This window comes from Lycorma delicatula, chromosome 5 (genome assembly GCF_047948215.1).
Source record: "Lycorma delicatula isolate Av1 chromosome 5, ASM4794821v1, whole genome shotgun sequence".
NCBI classification, from domain to species: Eukaryota; Metazoa; Arthropoda; class Insecta; order Hemiptera; family Fulgoridae; genus Lycorma; species Lycorma delicatula.
In genome coordinates, this window is record NC_134459.1 from 107,924,349 (window position 1) to 107,950,498 (window position 26,150).

The following is a 26,150-nucleotide window of genomic DNA, read 5'->3' on the forward strand; positions in this document are numbered from 1 at the left end:
TAATTATGTGCTGTCATTTTGATACTATTTTAATAAGAAATACTTCATGCCTTACTGTTTATTCATCCCATCTCTTCATTGATACTTTTTTCTTTTTTTTATACATATAGTAGCTTTACTATACTTTTTTTGTATTTTATATATATATTTCTATTAAACAAAATTTAATTCCGATCACATTTTTCAATTTCAGATTAATTAAATAATTTAGAGTGATACTAAATCAAAAGCGTATACCTCTTCGTGGTACAACTATTATTATTATTGTATATTGTAATACAAACGCATATACAGAGGATATTCTGGAAACTATACCAAATTTAAGGGGCTGATTCAGGACATTAAATAAACAAAAAAAGTTCATGTCCCTAACACGCTTCATTTTCCTTCTGTTGCCACTTTTTGTTTTTGTTTTTTTTTAATAAAAATGTTCATCTTAAGAATGAATTCAGATATTTTAATGAAACTGGTGTACATATACCAGTACTTATTTATACAAAATAAATAGGTTTGACCAATGAAATCTACAAAATGGCGGCCAATTAAATTGTATAATCATTAATAATTTTGTAAATATTACTTTTCCAGATTTTTATATATATATATAAATGCTTATCATTTTGATTAAATGTTATACTTTTTATTTTGAAACCTCATTTGTTCAAGTCGACTGGTTAAAATTCGAAATATGGCTGAAATTTTAAAAATTTATCACAAAAATTATGTAGTTACAATTTTTTTTCTTGTTTTTACGCAAACGTTTTACGAAAGATTACATATACATAGTCTGACTAATAAGTTCCACTGCAATTCATTTCATGCAATCTACAGACACTTAAGTATAAAGACACATAAATCGTTGTGAAGTTTTAAGCTACATTTCATCTGAGGATTTTAAATGATTATGATTTTAATTTTTTTTTAAATGATTTATTATTTCAGAACTCTTCAATTTCCTTTGATTTTTACATAAATTAAAATTATTAGTTATTATTAATTTAAAATGGTGTTAATATTAAAATATTATTTATTTTTTCTTTAGTGATTTCTCTAAGTAATTATTTTCCTAATCTCTTTATTATGTGTATCCTGTAATATTACTAGAATACTAATTATTTTATAATTTTTTCTAAAACGTAAAATTGTCAAATATGAAAATTTATGTTAACAAAGAATCATAGTAATAAAGGTCAACACATGTTATGCTGTAGGAGGTTTTTTAAATTTAAAATAAAAATTTGAATTTATTATCACTGTCGTTACAAGAAACATAGTTTCTATAACTTAGATTTTTTTTTTACTATTTTTATAATAATCACATATTTTAATTTTTTTAAGGTAAAATTTTATTTTGTAAGGGTAAATACGTCGTATTTTTCTATATTATATACTTTTTTATTGGTACATTCTTTTCGATAAAATCTTCTGTTTATTATCCAATTATCAGAATTAAAAAAAAAAAAAAATTATCTTCAATATTGTTTACTAAAATACTGAAAATATAGTCGGGTTTCACTATTGGAATGTATTGGGGGATGGCTTGCTATACATATGTTCATTAAAGGTATTTGTTTCTATGGGATCTAAATCAAGCTGGACAATAGATACAACCCGTCCTGCTAATGATAAAGGGTGGGTAAAGAAATCTCTTGCCGTGGAATTCTACTCTTTTTTATTAGTTTTTTCTTATTTTTACTGCACCAAAACACTGCTTTCTCATCGTCTCGGTTGTATTAACTATATTATTAAAAAACAAAGAATTTATTGTTGGATTAAAAATTTAAAAAAGTAACTAATTCTGTATTAGATAATTTAAAAGAAAAATTGTGATAGGTTATTCAATTAGTTAATTTAAATGTATTTTAAATTAATGTATGAATTTGTTGTTAAGCTGGAAAAACTATATACTAAACAGTTGCCAACATTATTTTTATATTTTTTTTTTTTTTGTGTAGCACGTCCTTATTTGTATTCAACCATGCGAACATCCAAATATATAAATTTTACCCACACACTTATACGTATATATGCCAGTGCTCGCTCTCGCGCGCGCACATACATATACAACGATTTATTTTTTCTGCTTTTAAAAAACGTATTTGCTTTTAAAATTCTACTATAAGAATTTGAATTATGATTTTTACGTATTTCATGATGATTTATCGACTTATTTAGCCTAACTTATACTACATCAAACATTTATTTTAAAATTAATTACAATTTATAAAAATTAAAAAATATATAATAAATATAAAGAAGTTCATACGATAAATATACATAGGAAGTTCTATAAACTCAAATTTTTTACTAGTGCCGTATATATTTGACGGCATCTTGACTCCATAGGGGAAGAGACCCTCCGTGTGACAGTTTCGGTCGCCACACCACCACCTCCGTACCTAGCTCTTATGGACTTTATTGGAGGACATCTTTAGAAGCCCGGCAAAAGGCATCTCTCAGCCTTGTTCTTGCCTCAGTCAGGATGTCACCGATGCGAATACCACGTATGATATTTCCGTCGATGTACTACTAGGAAATGAACTGTTTAAAACAAAACACATCGGTGTCGAGTCTTTAACAAGACTGAGTGTGACATGAAGGAACTGAAACTAAAACCACAACTACCTACCCGATAGGTTAGAAGTTGAGTTCAACACGCAGCCATAACATAACACAAAATAAGAAATAAAACTAAACTTAAAAATAAAAACAAATAATCAGAACACTTTAAAAACATCAAACCGTAACAAGAACAACAAAACCAAGACACAGAAATGAGAGGCGGAACCCTAAATTCTCTCGGCAATCCGTTCTCTTGCAAGGTACCCGATGAAATTTTCAACGATTACCCAATCGGCCCAGTTTTTCTAATTCTAACGAGATCTAATGTCCCGATAATTTCGAGCCGACAAGTCCACGAGCGCAAAAGTTTTTTTTTTGCGCGTTTGTAAATTACATGGTATGCGTCAACTGTCCACAATCTGAATCCACTGGACACACACCTGAATCCACCAGACCAATTCGATGAAGGCACCATGACCAGAAAAAAATTGTGTCGCATACTTGTTAGGGTGAACCCAAGGGGGCCCCGCGAACCAACAACGTCTGGGGTTTTAAGGTTAATAGCTCGTTTCATGATAGTGGTGAAATGTCTTTAAAAATCTTGTTTTATTCTGTATCACTTTTGTGTTAACCAACAGAGGTTAATTTCATTTTTGAAAAATCTCCATTAATATGTATTAATAATACATTGTTTCATAATAGTGGTGAAGTATCTTTAAAAGTCTTGTTTTATTTTCTTATCACTTTTACATTAACTAGTAGAGGTTTAATTTCATTTTTTTAAACTTTTCATAAAAAAAATACCTTCTTTACTTATGGCCCCTAATTTTAAAAATATCATTCTCTATTATAATCTTTTATTTATCGCTCTTTTTTCATCTTTCTTACACAGTTTAGGAGTTTTTTAATCTACAGTTTTCCGATTTTCAGCAGTTTTTTTTTTTCAAATAAAGGTTATTTTCAATAAATTAAAAAAGAGATCTTTGTTTTGATAAGCTTAATTAAAAAAGCTTATAGTAATAAAAAATAATTATATAACGAGGATGAAATGATGTCTTGAAATAAAAATTTAATTAAATAATTCATGCGATTTGGGTTCATAATTTTAACACAAAAATGATTTACCACCGCTTTTCCTTTTGAATAGCAGTTCACAACAGTTGTTACAAAGGCTAGATTACAGTTCAGATGTGGCTATTATACGTAGCACTTTCTACCTTTTAGCAGTTTCAGCAGCTAATATGACAGTAATTTTATTTGAATTTGTTTTTACAAATACTATTTTATCAATATTATTAATTTTGCCGGTTAATCATTAATTTTTAAATATTTACATATTTTTTCTCAGTTTATCAAAATGGTACCAGTTATTATTTTGAAACTGATAAACTGGTAATCCAAAAATATTCGAATTGAATGAGGAGGTATTGAGAAAATATTGTTTATTAAATAGGTAATCGAACAACTTTTGAAGATTTTTTACGCGTCGCATAAAAAGCCAAATTGGTTTAAAAAGTAGTCAAAAAGAGGTACTTCTCTTTAGTTTTCCTTCAAGGTTTTGAAGTAATGTTTCAGAAATAAAATACTACACGTTAATATTAAACGTATCTATTTAAAAAAAATTTTATTTAAGTAAAATATAACAAATATTTTTGTAAAATGTTTTCAAAAGAAGTTTGATTTTATTTGTTCAACATAGTAGTTTTTCCTACGTTATAAGGTGTTTTTAATTATTCATTTTGAATTAATACAAAAAAAAAAATTAAGGAAAATCTCTTATTAAATAAATGAAGTCAAAAAAAAAAATTGTTTATGTAAAAGTGTGTAATTTTAGTAACATATATTGAAACATGTTAATCAATTCTTGTTTACATTTTTTCTTTTTTTGTTATGTTACATGGCATATTAGGTCTTTGTTATAACGCGGATAATATGTATAATTCTGTTTGGGTTTTTATTTTCATTATTATTGTAAAAATTTAAGCAGAATATGAGACACGTAAAATATAATAACAGGAATGAATAACATACGTAGTACGCAGATAACGTAGAAATAGGTATAATGTGAAGTCGTATTCTGAATGAATTATATTACATTTTTCTTTTACTTGTGCCATTAGTCGTGTTATTATTCTGAAAAACAAAACCTAATAATAACCTGCCATTATTGTAGGTGATTTGGTGCTCTTAGATTTCTTATTCATAAAGTAACTCATGTATAGGAATCGTCCTATATAAAAAAATACCTGTAAAAAAATACAGATTTTTTTTTACAGGATTTCGTTGTCTCCCGATTTGGTTGATCGGCTCACTAAAATTCCTTAACTATTTGTTTACTTATTATTAGTTTTTGAACCTGCAATATCTGGTTTCGCAAGGTACTATATGTACTGTGAAGCCAGGTAATCCTCGCACAAGCCTAAGTAATATTTTTTTCTATCATAAAATATGGCATTATTTTCTGAACCTGCTTTTATAATTGAAAAAAGATTAAAACCATTTATTTGCAGGGTTTTGATGAAAGATTAGCTACAAAATGTTGCACTAATATCGTTGGTAAATTTAATAAATTTTATTGTTTTTATTGCTGTTAAAATAATTTTTAATAGGAAAATTAATCTAATAAAATGATGAATTTGTTAAAATAATGAATTTATAAGATAAATAGACGTTTCTGTTCACAATATAGATAAAAAAATTGATGGAAAATAAAAAAAATTAAAAAATAAGATAAAAGCTTTTTTGATATGGATTTTCGCCAATTGCGAAGATCCATTTTTTTCATTTATTCTACGATTAATTTTACCCTAGTTGTTCTTGTCATACTCTTTAAACATTTTATTTTCTATCAGTAAAGGTTGAATCCCCATTAAACTTTTCAAAAGAAATCTCTCATCAATATTTTCAATTTTTTTTTTTTTTTTACCAAAATATACATATGTAGTATCATAACACAAAACTCGTTTACATCAATAGAAGGTTAGGGCTTCTAGATAAAACATTATTAGATTAATTGTAGTGTTTAAGATACGCGTACATTAAAACAAATTTACGTTGCAAAAACTTCCTTAAGATTTATTGATTTAACTTTTTTTTATGAATTTGGAATAAAACACGGTAGATAAAAAAGGCTGAAAATGATCGAAAGTATATTCCTACCGCGAAAAAGGCCTAGAAGTCTTAAATCAAGATGAATTCTAAACTAAAACAAAATGTGTTAACAAAAATACATATTTTTATTATCGTATACTTTTATGCGATCTTATTTCTGCTATATATCATTTACTTTGGTCAATATATAATTTTAATTATATCTTTACGAGTATACGTCAATTTCATTACCTAACAATAAAGGGAAATGTATTTTACTTGTTATGTATTTAATAACAAAATCTTTGTGAAATTATATTCATTAATAAATTAACATACCTCTAGAAACAAAGCTGTAAAATAATATTTGATTTTGAAACTTTTCTCTCAAACAAAATGTATTGAATTAAAGTTAGTAAAAACTTTGATTATAGAGGTTTAGTGAGTGTTTTCAGGGTAAGAAAGTAAAGATGTTTAGGTTTTTTAAAAATTAAAAGAAATTCATTTTGTGTTAAAACAAATTTATAAGCATAAAATTATGCACTTAATTTATCAATTTCTGAAAGAATGCTAATTACACTCAAAAACTGTTTATAACAATTTTACTTAAAATTAAAAATAAATGGCCATTTAGATTGTTAAATAATCACCATTTTACAGGCAGAAAAATGTTTGTACGATTATATAAGAAAATAAGTAAATAAATTAAATATAAATAAATGGAAATAAAAGATAATAAACAATAATTATGAACAGCTATAAAACAGGTTTTTAACAGCGTTTTTGCAGTAAAAGAAGTAATAAACTGTTATCGTTTTAGTCAGTCCGAATAGAAAGCTTAGATTTTGATTAAAAAATCTCTGTAATCTCCATTGCAGGTTGCTAGAAATTTTGCCTGCAATTCAAGCAAAATGAATTCAGCCCAAAATGAATTGCCATAAAGTCTGAAACTATAGCGGTTTAGATTATTTAAGCAAAATTTACGCTTTCTGTTCGTAATGCCAAAACTACAACTATATTATTTTCCTTTTATTCTAAAATTTACTAAAATTACTTATATTGTTTTATTTCATAAGCCCTTTTATTTTTTCAATTTATTTTATTTATATATTTTCTTATATGTAATTTTTCCTCAATGATCTGCACATGATAATTGTTAAACAATCATAGTCATTTTACTAAAATATTTAAAAAGATGATTTTTCAGTTTTTTTTTCTATAATTGTTTTAACATAGCTTTTTATTTGTTTTATACTAATTAAATTGCTAATTTAATAAATAAATAAATATTAGGAATAGCTTTGTAGTTGTGTTTTGATGTTTTAAGTCTTCTTTTCACTTTTTTCTAATTAGAATTAATTAATTTCTAACTAGTAAACCTTTTAATTGGAACAGTATTTAGTTGAATTACATTAAAAAATTATAGCTTTTATTAAGTTTTGTTAAATGTGCTGTATAACCGTTAGTTTTGTGCGGTTTAATTAATTTTTAATGAATACAATTAATAAGATTTTTTTTTTATATTTAATTTTGTGTTAATAGTTGTACAAAATAGTATACCTAATTCAGACCGTTATTTAATTACACATTTTACTGTGATAAAATTAAATTATTTTTCTAATAGAATTAATTTTCTATGTACCACTTGTAAAATATATTCAAGATTGTTATATTTAAAAAATATTATAGACTATATCAAATTAGATAATAGTTATTGAAAGAATATTATATTAGAACAACTTGTTTCAGTTGTCAAGCAATTGATAGAATTCTTAGAACTGTTAAGAGAAGGTAAAAGAAGTCGGCTTCTTAATGAGAGGGGAAGAATCTCTACTTGAAAAGTAATTCTAATTAAAAAACAAGATACGGTAATTTAAATAGGAAACTAACCTCCGTTCACAATGCTATACCTCTGTAATGATCTGTTGCTGAACTGGTACATCGAGAATGGGAAATAAACGCATACATCCGCGCGAGCGCGCGCACTCACATATAAAATGAGAAAATTCTTTTTCGTTCGGGCTCGTGTGAATTGTATGTATTACTGGGCGTTAACGAAGAGTTTCTACACTTTTAAATATCAGTAACTGGTTTTCTTTTACTGGTTAAAGGATATGTTTGGTAAAAAGAAGATATGTTTATTGTCAGATCGCTGACATCTATTGTCAACTTAGATGTTATTTTACAGACAGCAAAGCTTAACGTGAAATTGATCGTTAAATTTTATACAATACGGCACAAGATAATTGATTGTGGAGAGATAGAGACATGTTTTAAATTTTTAATTTTATTGTATTTACCTCACGATTACAATTTTTCTTACTTGAGTTTATTGACAGAGAGATTTGTAAAAGATTTGAGTCCCGATACGGCAATTTTAAAAGTGGTTTACTGTAGTAGATTTTGTTAACTGTAAAAGATTGAGTGGACATGTTTTACATTAAATAAATACCTTTTACGCTGAAATTATTTGTCTGCGAGTTAAAAATTTTTAATTATACTTTTTGCTTTATTATTCTAGTTTCTTAAAACTGAATATCTTAAATACGGTATTTTTTCTGAACAAGTGTATAATAAAAATGCTTTACCAAACTGTTTTCAAAATTCTTTCTTATTTAATTTTCTAAATATTTAGTTTTAGTAGCCGTTATTGTTTTATCACCATTATGATAATTTTTTTCAGTTTATATTACCATTATATTTTTATCACTTATTTATGATTTTATCTCCTAAAACTGTTTATCACTCATAAAGTTGCTGATAATTATTTACAATATATCCTTGTTTTAATTTTTTTATTTTTAAACAATACTTTTCTTAAATATTATAGGAAAATTCAATGCTTTCAATGATTATTTTTTTGTATTTAAGAGGAAATTTTTATAATGGATCTGTAGCAAGTTCTTTCTTTATAACTCAAGCGGAAGATATTTTTGAATAAAAAATTACATCATCTATATAGATAGTTAAAAGGTGCATATGCTATAGTTTCGTATTATTTGATTGTTACAGAGTAATTATACGTTAAAGATTTTTTTTATAGATTCTTCAATGCAATTTTTATATATTTTTTTCAAATACAGTTTCTTTTACAACTATTCATATTTAATATACAAGTAATACTAAAAGTTGAAAATAAAATAAACTTTAAAAAATAAAATCTTCTCAAAAGATTATTAACAATAAAATACTTTTTTTTATTCTTTAAATTTTACAAATAAAATAGTTTTATAAATTCCTATATAAAAACAGAATGGCTATCCAACACTCAAATTAAAAGAAAAAAGCAATCAAAATGGTAAATAAATTCAAATATTTAGGAAAAGTAATAGTTCCAACAGGACTTTAAAAAGAAAAAATGAAAGCGTACAGGAAATATAAATAGCGTATCATTTAATTGGAAACCTTTACAATAAAAAATCCATTTTAAGAAAAGCTAACAAAATTAAAACACTATAAAGTAATCCTTCCAGAAGCCTTATATAGTTCAGAAAAACACTGAAAACATTCTCCAGCAAAAAAATTAACAGAATTGAAAAAATAATCCTGAGAAAATTATATGTTCAGAAGTAGAAGGATGGAATCTACCAAGAAAAACGGAAAATTATATCAATAAATAGAAAATTATTTAAACAACAATGAGAAAAATAAGGATGGAATTTTATTGGCTTCTATAATAGATTAAAGAAAGACTGGCAAAGAACATTTTTAATTTTATTAATGAAAAAAAGACAAAAAAAAAATTGGTACAAACAGATCGAAAAAGACTTCGAGACTAAAGTTAAACTATAATTTTATATATGAAAGAAATTTATTTAAGAAATTGGTTGATGAATCTCAATTTCAAGGAAAAATAGAACGAATTTAAAAGAGATTTCAAGTAGAGATAAGAAAGAAGAAAAAACTAGCAAAGATAATGAGTGGTGGGAAAAGAAAAAAGCAGGCTATCGAAACATGGTCCAAAGATATCCTGAAAGAACAGAGAAAAAATAATAAAATTTTGCTTCTAGTGATTGAATCTCCAGTCTTTGTAACATTTTTTATATTTAATCAGTCACCTTAGCTGAACTAGTAATCTGTCGTATAAATATTGTGGTTATAGATGGACGACAGTTACATCATATGCTCCTGGTATTTTCTAGTAGGTTAACGTAAAGAATAGCCGCCAAATCTGATGTGGACGACATGACTTCCTTGTACGCCTATTAAATTATGTATACATTTTTTTTTTAATGAAAAAACATAACATTTTATTTCATTGATAACTTCTGATATAGTTTCAATTTTTTTTTTTTATTATTGAATTTATTATCGTTATTTTTTTTACAGCAGCGGTTAATAATTATTAATAAATCAATATATTTAAATAAAAAAAGGAAATGAAGTCAACCGCTGCTTGTGGTGAGATAGAGTATTAATGACACACTATCCCAATTAGCCAGTAGTATATTAGAGCATTTTTTTGGGCGGGGGTACAATTTTGTAAAAACTTTTTTTTGCAAATATTATTTTTTAATTATTAACAAATGTGGCTTAGAAAAATAACACCTTAATTTAGGCGAAATCTTGAGATACTGAGGGTGACCTTACTTTACGGTCTCATCCCCCTTTACTTTATAAGTTGAAAATTTACTTGGCATCAATACCCCGTATATAGATGTAATATAACCAAATTTGGTCAAAATCGGTCTAGTAGTCCTGGAGATATAAAGTAATTTGAGGGCGACACCGAACACACACACACGTACATACGAACATCCGGAAAATTTCCATCCGGTTTTTTTGGATTCCTTAGGTGTCGAAACGTAAAAATCCGGTGAAAACTGCGTACGCCCAAATTGGACCGATTACCAAACTTTCCTTCTATAGCTATAGCGCTAGGCGGGAAAATAATAAACTATTCTAAATGTCTTAAAAACTATGCAACAACTTTAATCAATATTTGTATTTATTTATTTATTTTTATCTCGATGGTATTAAAAAAATCCAAAAAATTCATCTAAAAATAATGTAATTAACACAAATAGGAAATTTATGTTTAAGATAAAACGAAATTCTTTAGAATTAAGGGAATTAAATTAAGTATGTAATAATATTTCACAATGACTTTTATGAAGTCTTTTAACTTTAAAAAACTACTTAGGTAATCAAAGTGAAAATACTTTGATTATAAAGTAGCAAGAAAAGTTCTCTTGCTGAAGAGATAAATTAAGGGTTAATTTACGTATATTACATAAACACTATTTTTTTTAGTCATTCACATAACACTTATATATATATATTTGTATTTACTTATTTATGTATGCGCGCGCGCGTGCACACACACACACACACAACCACACAAAATTGAATGTAGACTAATCTTATGGCTATTTTAGAAGTTTCATTTATCTACATGTGGAAAAATATAACAAGTTTTTGTCATAGTTTAATCTCTTGCATAATTGTTTCTACAGGAAATTACAAAATAGATAAGCAAATTATTTTAATTTAGTAATTTTTCAACTACTACTTTATTTTATTGGTATATGAAATTTATACACAAAATATAAACGTGATTTTTTATAATCTAACGCACAGTTTATCATTTTACTTTACTTATTTTGTATGTATTTTGTGCTGGTAAATTAAAACCATTTACGTATATAATCACAGCATTAACTGCATTAAATATTAAATTAATGAAAGAAAGTATTTTCAAATCCCTAATCCCTTAATTGTGGATTTTTCAATTTTACTTTTTTTGACGTTTCTCGACTTTCTTACTCTGTTAAAACTCTTTTACTACAAACATCTGCCTTTATCATTTTTTCCAGATTAAACTGAATTAATTTAATAAATAATATGTAGTGTGGTCAATAGACCCAATATAAATCCGCTTTTAATTTCAAGATAACTACTAATCTTCTTATTCTTCTATAAAAATACTTTAAACAATTTATAGAATATTTAAATTTAGATTTTTAAGTTTTATTGAATTTCTTTAAAATTATTATCTCGGACATAATTTTATAAATGAAACTGATCTCTGAACAATTTACTACACAAAACAGATGTACATACAACCATCTGAATTAATATAAATTAAAAAAGGAAAGATAATTCTGCGTTACTGTTGCTATTGTATGACAAATAGTTATTGTTTACAATAGTTTTAAATCTGTTCCTTTGTCCGATTTACTGTAACGTGAACGGGAAAGAAATTAATATAAAAAATGTAATTTTCGGAAGACTTAGGCCACTATTTTACCGCCAGTTCCTTATAAATGGTCAGTATAAAAAACGAATTTACTTTCCATACTAAGTATTTAGAAAAAAAATATCAGTAAAATTCCTTCAGTAGAAAAAAATTAAATTTCAGTGAAATTCCTTCAGTAAATTTAATATTTAAACAGAAATAAGCACGTAAATATTTATAATCTACATAGACACTATAATCTGTTAAGGTTTTTGAAGGGAAGCTTCTTAACGCAGACTTCGGAATGGGGAGTCAACTGAGAATAAACGAGCGTCACAAAAAAGCGTCACACGCTAGTTAATTCCCCACTATGTACACACAATGTACATAACAATGTAGCACAACTACCGTTGTGCTATATATAGATACTACACGCGTGTTCGCTAATTGCGCCCTCACTCTCTCACTCTTATAGACGGCTTATGCATATCAACAACTGGACATTGCTAGTTTTAATTGCATTCCTAAATTTAAAAGAGAAGTTGCCATATATCAAATCAAAAATTACATAAAATGTGATAACCTCAAAATTCGATATAACAAATACAAATGTAATATGTCTATATACTTCAAATATTGGAGACTTTTGTTCAGCTACATGCAAGTTAGAAAACGGCATTGAATTCGTTATGGCAGTTGTATACATTTCACTAAATAAAAATTGATGAAATAATAATGTTCCTTAAGAGAGTACTAGCAGAGTATAATAAACAAATTGCTCGATGGATGGGGAACAAACATCATGACTTACTACTTACTTTGTCTGGTGACTTCAATTTCAATTTTGCTAACGAAAAATCAAAAGCACTTAAACAGTTTCTTTTTGAAACATTCAGTTTATCAATGAATAGTCAACCGGTGCAAGCTACAACAAAACATGGCACAACCACTGATCCTGTTTTTTCAAGATACTTAAAATAAGAGCCTTTAACACTTTTATCCTATATCGGTTACCACAAACCAATAATTTGATAGAATGCGATGATTAACTTTAATGTTATGTTTACATTTTTTTATGTTTTATATAAACAAAAATTTTTATCATTTGTGTATATTACGTATACGTTATTTTGCATCATTAATATATTAATGATATTAATCATGATATGATATTAATAATGAATTAATATATTATTCATGTAATATTGTGTAAGAAGCTTCGCTTCCGTCGTGTATCCACGCACCGACGCCCTCGTTTCTTTATTTTAATTAATTCAAATAAGAAAATCACATCAATTTAAAAATTTCTTCTATCAGTTAGATTGCTTATAACTCAACAGAACTATGATCATTAGTTTTTAATCTATAAATAAGCAGGTGATTATTAACAAATATTGATTGAAAAGAATTATTTTTTTTTATATTTGTAATAAATGAGCAAAATAATAAATAAGTTGACTGAAAAATTATAATTAAACGATTACCTATTTATGTGCACGTAATCTGCGTTCAGTCAAAAGAATTCTTTTCACCTGTGAACAGAACGTAAGAATCTCGTACATTTCATCGCAATGAAACGTTTTGTGCGATAGATAATTGTATTTACACCGTCGAATGACTTATATAATGATGCCATAAATAAACAAGAATGATAACGAATGAGTTTTATGAAATATTTTAAGAGATCCTACGTCAACATGCTAGACCAGTTTTGCATCCCCTATCCACCAGTGATATTTATCCATCATTCAGTTTTTCTTTGATGCTTGTCGCACCAATCAGTGTCCATCATTCTCCTAACTATTATTGTAACTGAAGAAGTTCCTTTTTAATGAGAGCGAAACCTCGATGGAAAAACTTGATTCTGCAGGAATAGAACAGGTTAATTCTAGGCGGAAGTTTTTGATTGAAGCTTAGGTCGCTTTCTAATAAATAGCTGTAAAACCGCATAGATCCGCGAGAGTATACATCCGCTGACTTCAGCCAATTAGAAAAATTATTAACCTTGTCCATCCTTTAACAGAGCAAACGGTTTTTTTATATTTGGCATTATGTCAACGTGATCGTTGGGGCGTTCATTATGTTCTTTTCTGTATTCAAATATCAACTTTGTATTTTACAATCTAATCATTAAGTTTTTTCATCTCATATATCCAGTCATCCTTACTACACGATTCGCCGGTACGATTTTTTTTATACTTATAATATCTGTTGCTGTTGTGATATACATACGCGTATGCGTGCACATAAAAACAACGTTGTACGCAAAAAGAAACTTTTAGATTTTTTTTATTTATTATTTTATTTTAATATTTTATTTTATTAGTTTTTTTTTTAAACACTGTATTTATAAAGTTTGTTTTATCGTTTCAAAAGTATATTTAAATTTTTGTTTGTTTTTTTTAAATAGTGTTTCATTAAATTTATCTATGTACGTTTTCCTTATTCCAGGGACTGCTGGACCGATTTATATGAATATATATTTTTAATTTCTTTGAACACTAATTCATGATACTCGTGTATGTAGTTTGATATATTTTTATTAAACCATTTAATTGATAAAAAGTTACTAATTCCTCGAAATTTGTTAGTTTTATGAGAAAATATTAAAATTCTAAAACAGGTTATTATATTCTGTGCCAATTAGTGAAAAATTTTACCCTCGTATTTAACTTATGTTTGAACTGAATCCGAGTATGTTACCTGCTCAAAATGAACTGATCGTCCGCTCCTAAAAAATTTCTTTAACTCATTAATTTAATTTTTTTAAATATTTTGACTAATTTGTGTTTTGGAATATCTAAAATATTATTAGCCAATAAAGATATATTATTCCGCCCGAAATATATATTTGCAACTCTTTTCGTAAATTATTCAACCGGTTTATTTTGAAAAAAATTTGGATAAACCTTTTTAATTTTGTATCTATTAATTAATTTTCGTCTCCTTTAAATTTATTTAAGGTAAACTGTTAGACAAAGTTGGCACTATTTACTTTATAAATTTCTCGTAAAGTAATGGTTCCTGTAATTCTCAGGTATGCCTTCTTTATCCTTATGGATTCAAATCAGGACTGTTCGGGGGCCAGTTCTGTCCGCACGCAAATTGATTAGGAAATCGGTTTGAAATGACATTTACGTTTCATGCAGAAAGTCTAAAACAACATTAGCTGTATGTGGTCTAGCTCCATCCTGCGTGAACCACTTGTTTTTTAATTGAAACCTTTTGCAAGAAGCTGAGGAACAAAATTATTACGCAGCATGTTTAGGATAACGTTTACTGTCTTTTTAAAAAATAATGGCCCTATTACCCCATGGCTTGAGATAGCAGCCCATATTTTAGCTATATATTAAACTATACCTTTTCCACGTGTATTTTATTTCAAAATCTTCTGTGGAAAATTAAGTTTTAAAAGATCGTGTAGTTACTTTAGAAGAAGACAGTTCTTTCAGTAAAAAAAAATATATTTTTCATATTATAAGGTAGCCCCTTTTTTCTGTTGCCTCCGGAACCACCTTGAGGAATTATTTCAGAAGATAAATGAGGATATGCATGAATGGAAATGAAGTGCATTCTTGTACAGTCTCAGGTCGACCATTCCTGAAGTCTGTGTTTAATTGAAACCCAACCATCAATGTTGATGTTGGGTGACAGAAATGCTTGGACGAAAGTAACGACTGCGGTGTCAGCCATAATTCGAAATGAGGCAACAGAGGAGAGGGGCAAAAAAGCTGGAAGACTGCAATTGACCTGAAGCGGAGCGACCGATGTCCGATAGTTGTGGGCGGCCAGCCTTACGGGGTGGGCAGCGGGGGCTCCTCGGGGAGTCGTCGTTCGCCGATGATCCCCTGGAGACATTGCTCTGGCTATTCTAATTCGGTGATAAGAGCGCCCGGGTGATTACGCAGGGCCTGTGTACATATCATGTGGATTAAGTCTGGCCCCTACGTGACTAGAAGGGGAGGTACTTAGCGGATGAGAACCCCGCACTTGCCGCCAGAGCGGGCCTGGCGGCGGTTGGCAGAGCTTTTTTCTCCCCTATGGAAAAAAACACCAAAGAACACCGGTATCCACGATCTAGTATTCAAATTCGTACAAAAGCAATTGCCTTTACTAAAATTTGAATGTTAGAACTCTCGACTTCAAAATCAGCTGATTTGCGATGATGAGTTCACTGCACCAACCCGGTGGGTTATCGTAAGTTAGACTTTCTTTTATTTTTTTTTTAACCTCTCCGGAATCACCGTTAGGTATTGCTTGATGAGATGAATGACAATTTTTGTAGCGTGTGAAAATTCCATGCCTGATCGGGATTAAAACCCGGGACCTCTGGCTGAAAGGCCAGACGCTACCACTCGCACCACAGAGGACGGCAAGGTTGCCTACCTTATACAAAGTTAACATTGATTTAATATAAAGTGGGTTTGCTCTTAAATTGACTCAAAAATATGCTATCTAATCGTTCATTAATCCTTTTCTATATCAATGCACGGTTATTAAAAAAACGCATCCAAATACGGTGTTGTTTAAATCATTAATTCTTAACTATCAAACGAATTAATAACCCGTATAATATACAGTTATATTAATACAGTATTTGTTTTGTTTGTTGTGTAAGATGATATGAAAACAAGTAGCTCATATAAAAAATTACTTCCTATTTTAATTTAATTTAGTTGATAAGTATAAAAAGAGTTAAACATAAAAGGAAGAAGTAGAAAATTATAAAAGCAAGTATATTTAGTACAATAATTTCTTCTCTAAATGCTGTTGCATGTTAAATCCGTACTGAGAGTGTGGTACTGACTTAATAGTGGAGCAATTAACAAGTACCAGATACCAGGACGGTCTTATTAAAGTTGAGTAATTAATATGCAGCTGTTAAGGTAGCTCAGTTGTACTGCCTTGTAACCATCATTAATCATTAAAATCACATTCGTCAAGGTTTAAACAAACTGACTAATGACTATTATAACTGAATACGTCCACTAAAACATACACACAAAAATCATTTATTGTGTTTTATCCTAATATTAGTTGTTACTATAAGAATATTATTTCTATTATATTTAAATAAAATTTAAAGGTATATAAATTGAAGGTAAATAATGTTATTTAAAAAATAACATATAACATTAATAGGCTATTTATATGTTTTCATTTATTACATATAACAAACGGAAGATGTAAAATACACAGATGATTCACGAAGAATGTAACAAACTTTTAGAACATGTTGTACTGGTGAAAATAAATCTTTGTTAGCGAGTTAGTGAAATTTCAAGATGAAATCTTTCGTCAGCCGACGCTGACGAAAGATTTCGCCCTAATTTCTGCGCCGATAAAATTAAGCCAGACTGTAATTCTTGGGACCCAAATTAAGGAGTAAATTTAATGGTTTTATATGAAATCAGAAATAAAATTAAAAAAACAAATTAGGTCCCAGCACTGTACTTTTAGTAAATTTTTCGGAAATCTGGGCTAAAAGATAAAGATTAGAGTCGAAAAATATATTTTAATTTTACCATAAAATAACTTTAACAGATAAACATAAATACCTTTAATAACGTTAATAGATAACTTAAAGTTATAAACTGACCTTGTGAAGAATTCAATTCGGAGTAAAATGATATGAATAAAGTTCACAGAAACTAGATACAAACTAGTCCAACCAAATTACACTTACAGAAAAAAAAATTGTTACCTGGACTGTTATAATGGAAATGGTAAAGGGGCTTATAATAAACGTAAAAGATTCGGATGCGAAACCATATTTGGACCGTACCAGACAAATTTACCGACAAACTGTAAAAGATTGAAAGACAGATTCTACGACGATGCATCGGGAAAAATATTAAAAAAGACGGGATTTGGACGGGATTTCGTTTGGAATTATTCCAAACGAAGAGATTTACAAAACTATCATCCCGATAACTAATAAATTTAGAAAGAAGAGAATTTCTAGGACATATTTTCAGAATGGAAGAGACCAGACTTATAGACGGATAATCGAACTTTTCTGGAACAAGAAAAACAGACCGAACTGGTTATACGAAGTACAGAAAGACATGGAGGAATTAGACATAACCCGTGAAAACCTAAAAACGAAAACCGGAAACTATGAGAAATTAAAAAATAAAGAAACAAGATTCCTATCAAAACCCAAGAAAACAATAAGCCGGGTGTACTCTGAACAAGAAAGGGCAAGAAGATCTGAAACCCTTAGAAATTACTGGCAAAAAAGAAAAGCTGAAAAACAACAAATCAGCAAGAAAAGAAATTGTGTCATATATAACCACAATTTTTTTGACGTCAACTTTCGCCGGAAATCGCAATAATACCATTATTCACCCCTTTTCAATCTCCCAAATCAACCCTCCACCATCCCCGCTCACGCATTTATTTTTTTTATGTTTATTATAAGCCTCTTTACCATTTCCACTTATAAAAGTCCAGGTAACTATTTTTTCCCCTTTAAATGAGTTATTTCGATCGTCTATAAGAATTTTGAAGCTTATTAAAAACAAAACATATCAAAGTTGGCAGATTTTAACTAGGAGTTAAACCAAAAAAAAAGTTCATTATAAAACATATTTTATCAGACATTTTTTATTTAACATCGCAATTAAACATCCTTAAACTTAATTAAAGTTTATTTTATCTGAATTTATTGAAATAATTCAGATTATATCATAAATTGTCAATGCTAACCATTACCAGATGAATTTCTTATCGCAGTGCTGTAATACAAAATAAAGTATGGTGAATACTTCAAAAAAAAAAAACCCTATTGTTGTAATTTATATTTGTTGCATTTAATACCTAGTTAAAATCTACCACATTTTGATATGACTTGTATTTAACAAATTTCAAAATTATTACTTTTATGTTTAGTTTCTGTGAATTTTCTTCAAACCATTTTACTCAAATTTTCTACTAGTTTAATTAAAAATTTGTATGTATTTATTACCCATTTAACAAAGTTATTTTATATTAAACAAGTTTAATAACTGAATTAATCAGTAGGGCTTTTGTTAGCCCAAAGGTATATTAATTTCGTAAACCGATGTTTTAATATTTTACGTGTTCGTATATTTCACCTTATTCATCATATATATGTATAATATCTAGGTTGCAATCTACTTTTATATGGTGATTTACAAACTTTTAGTTTAGGCATCTTTGAAATGCTTTTTTGACATCCAAGTATAAAATTGCTTCTATTTACCCGATTTAAAATAAAATTTTGTACAGGCAAGCAGTTTTAAATTTAATTGACTTAATATTCAACTTAAAACAGTTTAGTTTGTATACGCCTAACCCACTGGGTTGGTCTAGTGGTGAACGCGTCTTCCCAAATCAGTTGATTTGGAAGTCGAGAGTTCCAGTGTTCATGTCCTAATAAAGCCAGTTATTTTTACACGGATTTGAATACTAGTTTGTGGATACCGGTGTTCTTTATTAATTATATAGTAAATAATAAATAAATTTTTAAAAACCTTAAAAAAAATGTCTGATTCGAACCGTCATGTTATTTAAATATAACTCTGGAACCAATGAAAATAGGTTCCACTTATGATATATCGTTGAAAAGCTCTCAAGGAGGGCTTATTACTGCAGATAAGAAAAAATCCAAAATAAATTTTTTGGGGCTTTTTTTGGAAACTTTTGGTCCAGTCGATTGCAATCAAAAGGGGAGGTGTACAACTAGATGTTTCAACAGTCCTAAATCCAAAATTTCAACATCTTAAGGTTAATCGTTTTTTAGGTATGCGAGATACATACGTACGAATAGACGTCACGCCGTCTACTATTCAAAATGGATTCAGGGATAGTTAAAATGGATATTTCCGTTGAAATCTGAAAACCGAAATTTTTCGCAATCACAATACTTCCTTTACTTCGCACAAGGAAATAAAAATAGAAAATTTTATTAATTTATTTCTAACTATATAATCAATTTTGTGTGGTATACTATAAAAGAAGTTGGATAGATCATTTTACGACAATAGAAAGGAATATATTCCTCCATCAGTCAGAGTCATTTATGTTTGTTACTGCTAAAGTCTTTTAGAGATTATTACTCGTATATACTTTCAACAGGTTTAATAAAATTAAAAAAAAATCTATCCGTATGTTAACTATTTATTTTAAGTCCTTTTTAATGTCCTTATTTTTCATTTCCTTTTGATCATTACATTTAACCAGTGAAATCTTCTTGTATTGTAATCAGGGAAACTACCTATTTAATTTATACAAGGTATAAAACATGCCGGTTTATATACAAATGGATAAATATATACAGTTTTTTATAGATTTATCAATGATTTTTTTTTAAGACGGAAATATTTTATATATATTGCGTGAGGAGAGATGATGTAGTAGATTGTTTTACTGTACAGACTACGTTGAAGATAGATACATTTTTTATCCCGAAGGTTAATAGATAAGAATTAAATTTTATGAGATAAAAATATTTTAAAAGTAATGTCTAGATATCTGCATTATGAAGAAAAAAATAACTTTAAATGTCATACAATATTCAATTAATATTTATTTTATTAACTTTATATTGATTTATTATTTTGTAATGTTTTTATTTAAAGTTAGAATATGTTTGTAAACGGTTAATTATATATTTTTTTTTGTATATTTATATAACACTTTGGTTGATTGTAAAGGGTTCGTATTTTTGTTAAATGTTAATGTTGTAATCAGGATGTACAAACGATCAGTCTTTGTCCGTTGTTGTATTCGTGTTTACTGTTACTAGTTGGCTGTGCTGCTCGAATGTATCAAAAGATAGTTGTACTAAGTCCGCGAAAAGGCAACAGGCTAATATCAAGAATCCCGTTAACTTGTTAGCTAGATTTAAAGAAGAATAAAATGAAGAAAATGCTATTAATAGTTAACTCACAAGAGAACAAATGAACTCTGACGATTTAATACAGAAGATTGGTCACTACTCGGTTAAACTCACTCTTTTAATCATCTGCTCAACTCTTACGACTGTGTTTGTTGTCAACTAACTGTGTGTGAGTTTGTAATTCCCTGCTGATCTTTGGAATGCAGTTACCTCGATTTATGTTGTTACTTTGTAGTTTGCCTTTTGCTTCTCACACAAATATACAAACGCTTAGATACAAAAACTTGCTCGATCTTAACTGATATTTTTCTTTTTAATCTAACAGAATGGTCTCTTAGTAATGATATTAAACTTAAAATAGTTGTATAATATTTTTATTTTATAGCTTCGTTGAAAATCGTTTATTCTAAGAATTTATTAACTATGTTTTCTCGTTTATAATTTGTATATTTAGTAATTCACCAAACATTAACTGATCTTGTATTTACTAATTTGAAATAAAATCGTCAACTATCAGCAGTTATAAGCATAGTTGACAGCTTTCTTCCTTAATGGATTTGAAGACTGCCCAATGTACAGTACTTCTTTATCCCTTTGAAATTTTCCGTTCCGGATTTTATCAATCATAACTTTTGAAATACCACCATTTAAAAGCTTTTCATTTGTTTTCTGGAATAGCTATCTTAGTTTCTTTAGTTAATAACATCTTTTTATGGCACTTTTTCTTTCAATGGTTTTATACTAAATGAAGTTATTGACATTTGAAATTTACCAATAGGCCATTCTTTCTTTTAGTAATCCAAACTAATTCTCGTGAGTACCTGGTAATAATTAAAGGTCAAAATTTATTTCGATTTTAGTTATATAAACAAAATAAAATAAATTTATTTTTTATATTATTCTAATGTTTATTGATTTATAAACAGATCTTAAATTTAATTTTACTTTTTTTTTAAATGTTAGGCTTTTATGTATACCTTTTGTTTACTTTTACAAATATACTTCATGAATAATACCATTATGAACCTTTTACTACACACGTGCGCGCGCGCGCGCACACACACACACACACACACACACACACACACTAGCAAGTCAGGATGCGGAACTCCTTGAATCCTCGACGCGTTCGTTATCCGCACGATTGTGAGAATATTAAATATTTTACAGTTATTAATTGAAGAAATAAGAATTAGTAATTTTACTTCATTATATCTTTGTTAAATATCTTTAATATTTTAAACCTCAAGGGGGCTAGGGTCTCGATTTATGGCTTAAAATCTTTCCTGGGTAACACGAACGTGTTCTGAAAATTTTAAAGTAATCGGTCGGTTGTTTGGTTCTTGCGTGATGTTGCAAACAGAGAGATCCACCGTTGGCTTATATGTTGCGAGGCGTGGGCGAGTGGATGCGAGGCGTGGGCGAGTGGAGGGAGATCGAGGGACTCATGACTAATATCTTGAAGCAAAAGAGGGTCGACTACTTTGGATTGGGAGGCAGACTGAGATGCCTGGGCGGTATCATGGGGGTAAGGAACTACCTGTGGAGCTACTGTTCGTCTGTGCTTGCACGGATGGGTATTAGTGATGAGGTACGGGGACTCCCGAGCCTCCATGTAGAAAAAGACCGAGTCCCGGTGAGAATCCCCTTCGGGTATGTCTCCGTTTGAAGTATGGACGTCAAGACCGAGTCCCGGCTTTTGGGGCGGGGCCCAGGAACGACATAGTCGGGCCTGGTTACCCCACTTTGGCAGCTTGAGGCAGGCAAGAAGATAAGATCCAATCAGCGGGTTGACCTGTCATGCCGGTAGGCGGGGAGACCAGTTAGAGTTTTATGGACACTTCCCTGGGCTGAGTTTTACTAGATTATAAGTCTGGCCCAGGGGAGTAGGAATATAAAAAAAGACATATCCACAAAATTTCCCATTTATATATAAAATAATACTGTATGTCTTTACCGATGACATATTAAATTTACTAGCATTCCCGTCGCGGCTTAGCCCGCGCAATATGGTTACTTGAGTTTCCCGTCACGGTCAGGGAATATTTGGCCGGTCACGGCTCTCTTAGCTCGCCCTTCCAGTCTAACATGAGGGATCTACCCCTTGGACCCCGCTATGTTCATTAAACTCATGATTCTGAGAATAATTATGATGAATAAAAATTAAAGTCTGTTTAATTTATAAAAAACATCAACCTATTGTAATTTCTTCAGCCCAACAGTTTGGTCAATACAGAACCCGAAACTTTGAGTGGTCTAAGAATGTGGGTTTAAAAATAGCCGGCCTCCATCTTAAAATTATTAGTTATAATTGGTTACCCGTACTTCACACTGGTAAAGGTATTCTACCCGGTTCATAGCGTTACCCGACAAACATCACTAGAAAGTGACCGTACTATTTTTTTTTTTTTTTTTTTTTATTACTTTTATGTTTTTTAGTCAAGTAAACCGAGGCAGGTGCAGCCAGTCGCGTAGCACATTCAGTAACAATAGCTGTGTTGGTTGAGCGGCCGTGCAGTAAACTATCGCACCCCTTAAAAAATCGAAAATCAAATAAACCCGAAATGGTTTTTAAATATTTATTTGAAGAATATTTGCAAGTCCCAATCTAGTAAATATCTCGTTTAGTGTAGTTGGAAAAGGAAAATTGCATCATTTTTCACATATATTTTTTACCTTTCTTCACTCCTTTGAAGATCGAATTTCAAAAAAAATCTTGAATTTATTTTTAGATAACTTCATGAAAATTACACGCACCAAAAATCAAGCTGATATTTTCATTTGTTACCGAGAAATTAAAAAAATATTAGTAAATTTCATTTTTACTCCAATTTAACCCTATAAAACTCGGGATTTCAAAAAATGTTTCTTAGTCTGCGCTTACTAGTAAGAAGAACCTGTACTATTTTTCATCAATTTATCTTCAGCAGTTTTTTCATCAGTCAGGATAAGTTGCTTCATCGGTACAGATATATATAATATATATATATATATATATATACAGATATACACAGATATATACAGATATATATATATATATATATATATATATATATATATATATATATATGTGTGTGTATGTATAAACAGAGAGAGAGAGAGAGAGAATGAGTGAGTGTACAAACAACCCTGTGCTATATATTATTCATGGATGTATGTATTTTTATTTGGTTGTTCATTAGAGGAATCACTTCCTGAATTTCAAAACGTATTGGTTTTTACTATTTAAAAAAGAAATACTCCTATTCTTTTTTTTTGCTCTCAGTATCGTACAGTTGAAATAAATCATTTAAAACCTGTTTTATAAAAATTGTTGCAATTGTTATAGAGTTGTAGAATGCAGAACTCCTTGCGTAGCCGGATATTCGTAATTATAAAAAGTGGAGATTTCTTTAAATAATACAACGAGTAATTTTGTATGATTTTTTGGAAGGAATTAATCGTTTAATTATTATTATCTTTATTGTTATTGTGTATTAAATTAACAGCAATAATTTTCTTTATTTGTATAGCTACTTTAAAGAAAAATTAAAATATGAAAGTAAATGAAAAAATTATGAAAAAATGGTGATTTATATCAATCTAATCAAATGAATTTTGACCAAAAAAAAATTAAATTCGGCATTACAAAAATTACACTCGGCATTTTATGTTTAGTGTGTAGTGATGATGAATTTTTTTTTCATATTTTTATAATTAAACTGTAGAATATAAAAATATAAAAATCGTTTATAAATTCTTATGTTTAACAGCCAGTAATATTACTCACGTTTTATTAATAATTATCAGGTTTATATCCGCTCTCCAGAGACAATATATTATAGTAGCACTTTCCTAGGAGCGGCTGTATGACGCATACTCGAAGACGTTATAAATAATTTGATAGTAGTCTTCATCACTCCTAATATATATGCATAGTTGGAAAAGAATGTGAAAACTTTGGTCGATAAGAACACCACTGAAGATCTGAATGAAAATTATTTGATGTACAACCAAAATATTTTAGAATGAATTGTATTTCTGCCTCTTTATATATTGTAATTAAATTACATACAAGTTTTTTTTTATGCAGCGTCTTAAAATATATTATATTTAATAAAAAAAAAAGTGAAAACATTTCCACTTTTATTAAAGACTAACATTCCCCATCACGTCTTAGGACACGTAATGTGCTTATAGAACTTCAAAAACTGGAAATAGTTTTTTTAATAATTATGTGTGGGCTGTTAGTCTCAGATATCGATATTCACAACAAACCGAATAAAATAGATTAATTTAAATGAATAACAATTTTTCAGTTGTTAAATATGTAAATACTCGTCATCCCCTTTAATTTTATTGTCACATTAGTTTTTACATATACTAGACATGTTTGTATTACGATATTACCAGACAAACTGATCTTTTATAGAGAATGACATTAAAATTTAGTAAATGACATAATAATTATCATAGAAATTAAATATTGACAAAGACAATGATCGATAAAGACAATAACATTAAAATTTACTTATAGAAGTGTTAGGTTATTAATTTTTACTTTTTACTTCCTTGTACGAAGTAAAGGAAGTATTGTGATCGCGAAAAATGACAGTTTTCAGATTTCAACGGAAATATCTATTTTGACCATCTCCGAATCCATTTTGATTAATTTCGGCGTGACGTATGTACGTATCTCGCATAACTCAAAAACGATTTGCCCTAGGATTTTGAAATTTTTAATTTAGGATTGTTGTAATATCTAGTTATGCACCTCCCCTTTTGATTGCAATCGTCAGGACAAAAGTGTTCAAAAAAGCCCAAAATCCAGAACATTGGATTTTTTACTTTTTCTGCAGTAAAAAGCTCTCATTGAGAGCTTTTCAACGATATATCATAACTTATCATTGCTTATTTTCGGTACTTATTTTCATTGCTTCCAGAGTTACAGCAAATAAAATTTTAATTAATGAAATATTTGGATCTTACAAAGGGAAGGCATATCGGTTCGAATCCGACTTCATATACATATGTTTTTTTTTAAAGTTTTTTTCTTTAATTTAAATATATTGATCTATTAATAATTATAAACCTCTGACTGCAAAACAGTTTTTACAGTAAATAATTATTTAATAATAACAATAAAAAATATGAAAAAATATAGAAGTTATTAGTGAAATACATGTTTATGTACTTTTCATTTTAATTCAAAAAATTTTATTGAGGTTAATAATTACTAATAAATCAATATATTTAAATTTAAAAAAAAGTTAAGAATATATGTAATAAAGTCGGATTCGAACCGATGCGTGCATGGTTACGGATTCGACATGTTCTCACTTACTCCACATATCTATTAGAGCGACGTGAAACAAAATTAGTATATAAACTAATATAAAATTATAAGATGCTGATTCGGACACCACAAATAAATGTGATGCAATGTGCTGTCCATCCCAACGAAATTGTGTAACT

General features: G+C 28.7%; 1 protein-coding gene across 1 annotated transcript in view; it reads left to right on the forward strand.

The window, feature by feature from the left end:
- The window catches only part of Ser (protein serrate), a 404,147-nt gene that overhangs the window by 250,573 nt on the left and 127,424 nt on the right, over positions 1-26,150 (forward strand). The gene's annotated exons all lie outside the window — the stretch shown is intronic.